Consider the following 5488-nt stretch of genomic DNA (forward strand, 5'->3'; position numbering starts at 1 on the left):
GGCTGAGGCGGAGGATAAGTCCTGGGGAGCAGACACCGCTGGGGCAAAGGCCGTGTTGGGGAGACCACGCATGGGAGGGGGTCCTCAGAGCGGGAATGCCCTCCGGGACGGCGGCCCCCGTGACCACCACGCCCTAATCCCCAAGATCTGTGACAGTGACCTCACTTGGCAAAGAAGTTAGGCACCTTGGGATGGGACGGGAGCCTGAGTTATCCGGGTGGGACCAGAATAATGACCAGGGCCGTCTAGGACGGAGGCCGAGGGGAGAAGCAGAGACCCGAGGCCTGCGGGGAAGGGCCTGAGCCAGGGAAACGCCGGCGGGAGACAGGGACACGGATTTTCCCTGGAAGCTTCCAGAAGGAGCTCATTCCTGAAGGCTCATGGCACCCCGGTTCAGTCCTCTGCCTCCAGAACCTAAGGTGACCTGGGAGCTATGTCGCCCCTCACTGGGGCTCTTACCCCGGTCCCTGAAACTCACGTGGCCTTCCAGAGCAGGAGCCAGGCCTCACACTGAGGCCCCCGGAGCCTCGGAGTTTTCCAGCAGGGAAGGACACAGTCTCCCGCGTTTCTGACTACGAGCCACGCTGGGAGGCCGGCCCAAAGCCAGTCCCGCCCACGGCGACTCCCTGCTCCTCACAGCCCTGCCGCCCCCTCACAGGTGAACAAGCCGGGGCCCAGCGCTGCCTTGCAATGCCCCGACGGGTCTGGGGGGGCTGTGTGGGTGCCAGGCAGGCTGGTGCTGCCTCCTGCACAGTCACCTCCCACGGAGGGCACTGGGTCACCCGGGGAGATGGCCTCGTGGTGCCTGCCATGAGACGCTCCTGAGCCTTGAGGTGGCCATGGCTCCAGGGCCCATGGCATGCCCACCAACCCCAACAGGCGGGCAGCGCGGCCTGACCTGGTTGAGCTGGGACCTGCAAGGCCGAGGATCTACACACCGTCCTCCACAGCCATCAGGCGTGCTGCGGCGGTTTCAGGTCCATCAGTGAAGTTTTCTGTGGTTGGCTCAGAGTGGAGCTAGGCATGGCTTCTGCATGGTGTCTCCTTGGGGGCACTTGGGAGCCTTCCCGGGGCCTGTGGAGCCTCAGGTGTGTGCTGGCGTGTGGGGCACAGGCCTGGGGCTCCCCGCAGCAGCGGAGAGAGGAACTGGAGGGGTTCAGGTGCCCTCCACCAACAGAGAGGAGGTGTGTGTGAAGAGAGGGTGGGACAAGTGTGCGTGTCGTCTGCAGACAGGAGAGGGGCCGCCCGTGCCGGCTGGAGGTGAAGGGTGCTACCCGCACGCCTGGGTGCTGAGCTTCAGGCCTGCCCCTCTCGGGACTTCCTGCCCTGCCCGGGGCTGGCTGGCTGTTGTGTTTTCTGCTTTAATGATTTAATGGGTATTTAACCCTCCCTTGGTATTTGCCTGGCTTCCAGGTACTCTGAAAAATTTCCCTAAAGGGGCTGGGGGAGGGAAGCTGGCGCCGTGCGGGCGTGAGTCAGGTGGGTGAGGCCACGCGCCTTCTGAACCCATGGCTCAGAGCCTGCACGTGTCCCAAAGGCCGTGCTTTCCTGTGACAATGACCCGACCCTGCCCACGTCAGGAAAGCCTCACACAGCTTTCCCAGCCTCCAGAGAACGGGAGAGTCTCGCTCGTCAAAGTTCCCAGGAGCCCAGATTCTCCTGCCGGCTGAGACCAGCCCAGGAAACTTCCCTCTCAGACCACCCCCCGGGGCACAGGCTTTGTGGCTTCCTGGCCTGGTAATTTTCCAGCGTTGAAACTTTCCTCTCTGGGGCCGGAAGGACCTTCAGCCACCAACAGCTCAACCAGAAACGTTTCTGCCCGACCAGAAGTCACAGCCGCCCAGAGAGCGACTTGACTCAGCCCAGGGGCAGGGCTGTGGGGAGCGGTGGGGTGGGCCCACCTGCAGGTCGGGGACGCTTCTGGCCACGCCCCAGCAGCCTCGAGAGGGACACGATGTTCCAGGGCAGGCGGCCTGAGGAGCCGAGGACCCAGCCAGAGGGAGAGGGGCTGCAGGAGGCCATTAGCTCCCTGGTGACCTTGGCAGGAGCATCTGGGAAGCACAAGCTGGCCCAGGTCTCCTCTCGGCCCTGAGGTCACAGGACTCCAGAGATCCCTGCGGCTTCCCCTGAAATGAAACCAGAGCCAACCCAAGACAAAAACCTCTCAGGCTGACGCTCTATTCCCAAAGAAAAACCTCTTACGCTGGCCCCCATTCCTCACACTAGCCCCCACATTCCTCACGTGGACCCCACATTCCTCACGCTGACCCCCACATTCCTCACGGTGACCCCCACATTCCTCACGCTGAACCCTACATTCCTCACGCTGAACCCTACATTCCTCACGGTGACCCCCACATTCCTCACGCCGGCCCCACATTCCTCGCGCTGACCCCCACATTCCTCGCGCTGACCCCCACATTCCTCACACTGATCCCACATTCCTCGCACTGACCCCCACATTCCTCACGCTGGCCCCACGTTCCTCACGCTGACCCCCACATTCCTCACGTGGGCCCCATATTCCTCACAGTGACCCCACATTCCTCAGGCCAACCCCACATTCCTCACACTGACCCCTACATTTCTCACGGTGACCCCACATTCCTCACACTGACCCCACATACCTCACGGTGACCCCACATTCCTCACGGTGACCCCACATTCCTCACAGTGACCCCACATTCCTCATGCTGATCCTATATTCCTGCTCCTCCTTGAGGGCAAGGGGCAGGGTGTGACTTCCCTCAGGGGTGGGAGACTCAGGTAAAGTGGCTGGAAGGGCCACGTGTCACCTCTGGTGGAGACCCCTGGGACCCAGTGAGCCGTGCACCTGGCCCTGGCAGCAGCACCTGCAGCCTCCAGGTGGTGCCCGTGGGGCCTGTGCAGGGACGAGGGACCGGGGTCCTGGCTCCAGTGAGGCCTGACCTGTCCATGTTGACCGGCACACCTCAGAGCCTGGATGAGGCCCAGGAGGACCCGGAGCCCAGCCCCTCCTCTCCGTGGCTTCCAGGTACTTCTGTATTTGGATATTTTTAGGGGAAGTTCTTTATTGTCCAAAGATGTCATCATTGAAAAAGGGAAACGACCATCCCACCACACTTCTGCCAGCTTTATCCGAAGGGGCAGACTGTGCTGGGACTCCGGCTTCCGAGGACAGAGCCAGGCCTGTCTAGTCGGAGAGGAAGGGCATGTCCTCCCAGCCAAGGGAGGAGCAAGGACCGGCCGCTCGGGGGTCTTTGCCCGGCGTGCCAGGCTCCTGGGAACGATGCAGCCTGTGCCCCCGAGAGTCACCCAAGTCGGCCTGGACAGAGCCACAGCGAGCTGACCACACGGGGTTCCTGCCGAGGCTCTGGCTTGGGTTCACTCACGCAGGGGCCCGGCTTGACTCCTCCCCACACAAGGGGGCAAAAAACACATGACTCCCAGGCCCGGGTGTGAGCTGGGTTTTCCATTCAGAGTGACACCCGGATTTGGAGGAGGAAGCCGGTCGTCCCGAGCCTCCACACCTGTCAAGCCAGGCCGTGGCCCTCGGACGGGCCAGTGAGCGAAGCAGAGGTGGCTCATGGCTCTCCGCGTCCTCCGTGCCGCCAAGGCACATGTTCCTTCATCACCACAGCCACATCACACCACGAGCCCCGCGACATTCCAACACGTTCATTCCTTCGCTTACAGGTAATGCTGCGCAGACCAAACCAAGCGACCCCCAGCAGAGGAACCAGGAGGGCGGGGCGCCTCGCTGCGGCCTGAGCTGCGGGCCTGGGGGATGGCTGGCCGGTCCCTGCCAAGGGTGTGGCCAGCCCGGGAGAGCCACGCCAAGCAGCAGAGAGGGGAGCCGCCTGCGCCCTCAGCAGGGTGTGTGCCCGCACTGCCGGGGGCATGTGATGTCGGAACAGACGAGAGAGACGGGGCTCTGTGAAGCGGGAGCAGCCTCAGGCTCCCCGGGAAGCCTCGCCCTTGGGAAGCGGGCAGAGCATTGGCTTGGCAGGACCGCACATCCCACAGGCCTGGCGGCCCCTCGTGGGCATCTCAGCTGGAATGGGGCTTGAGCAAGGGCACAGAGGAGCCAAGCCAGGGTCCCACGGGGCTGCCTGGTTCAGAGCGAGAAGCCGAGGGGCGATGGTGCTGGCGGCGCTGTGAACCGCAGGGCAGCCCATTTTTTCCCTGGAGTCCCGCGGCTGCCTTCCCTCCAGCTCCAGGCACCTCAGGCCTCACACTGGGCATGCAGGTCCTGAGGGCTTCCAAGCCGGCGCGCAGTGCCCTGGTGGGCCTGTGGGCCTGGGGAAGGGGCCGGCAGGGGTGTGTGGCTCAGTGGTTCTGCGCCTGTGTCTTACTCACTGGGGTTCTGGGTCAGGGTTCAGAGCTAGGAAGCTGAGGCTCTGAGGAGGGAAACCGGAGGAAGAGCAGGCATGGGCGTCTTCCGAAGCAGTCCAGGCCCACGGTGCCACTGGTCCCACCTGTCGTGCCTGCTCCCAGACCCACCCGGCCTTCCCCTCCTCAGCCCCAACACCGACACCCTGCACTCTTGCCTCACCCACTGGGCCACCCGGGCGCAGCTTCCCAGGCTGCCTGTGGGGCTGGAAGGACCCGGGGCTCCCTCCTGACATTGAGCACATGTGGCCTCTGGACTGACCTCCCAGGCCAAGGGGCACCAGGGAGAGGTCAGTAGCCTCTCCTCAGGCTCCTTGGGCACCAGTGGCAGCCGCAGGGCACAAGCAATGTGCCAACACTCCCGCCCCCTCCTGCTCTCCCAGCCCCACGCTCACTTTCACCAGCAGCCTCACCCAGAGGGCACCAGCCTTGGTCTAGGTAAATGCCACCTCACCTCCAAGATGACCCTGCATCTCTCACCTCTAAGCCTAACTGTCCCCAAACCCAGAGCTCCCTGTCCAGCGGCCAACCCACCATCACCTCTGGCACCCAGCAGAGCGTCCCTGCCTGACTCAGAAATGCTCAGGGTTTTCCCCAGCTGGCTCTCCCTGCCCCACCTGTCCTCCTCATCTCGAGAATGGCCTCTTTCCCTTGTCTGCCGCTTCTGGCCTAAGAGTGAGTCCTCAGCCCTGTCCCCAAAACTTTTGTCGAGTCTGTGGCCTCCTCGCCACCCCTCCTGCCCATCGCCTCTTACCTGGTCTCCCGCCTCCATCAGTCCCTCTCCAGACCGTAAGATCAACTAGGAACGCACATCAATTATGTCACATGCAGTTAAGATCCCTGTGTGTGGTTCTCTGTTGCCCTTTAGATAAAGTGGAAGCTCTTTACCATGTGTTGGGAGGAGGGCTGGCGTGAGGAAGACCTGCACACATCATTGTCGTCACCATAACTCTTACCACTGTCACTACCACCATCACCACCACCAACCCCAACATCATCCTCATCATCCTCATCACAACTGTCACCATTACCACCATCACCACCATCACCACCACCACCACCACCACCATCACCACCATCACCACCACCACCACCATCACCACCACCACCACCACCA

General features: G+C 62.8%; 1 long non-coding RNA gene across 1 annotated transcript in view; it reads right to left on the minus strand.

Annotated features, from left to right (window-relative positions):
* Positions 1–714: 714 nt before the first annotated feature.
* The window catches only part of LOC119467621, a 6547-nt gene continuing 1773 nt past the window's right edge, over positions 715–5488 (minus strand). Inside the window, exons 2-3 of the long non-coding RNA XR_005196163.1 lie at positions 5126–5233; positions 715–2126 (exon numbers count right to left, since the gene is read on the minus strand). This is a non-coding gene — a long non-coding RNA (uncharacterized LOC119467621). The remainder of the gene's footprint in view (positions 2127–5125; positions 5234–5488) is intronic.

The sequence above is a fragment of the Cebus imitator genome, unplaced genomic scaffold (assembly GCF_001604975.1).
Source record: "Cebus imitator isolate Cc_AM_T3 unplaced genomic scaffold, Cebus_imitator-1.0 Scaffold311, whole genome shotgun sequence".
Classification (NCBI taxonomy): Eukaryota; Metazoa; Chordata; class Mammalia; order Primates; family Cebidae; genus Cebus; species Cebus imitator.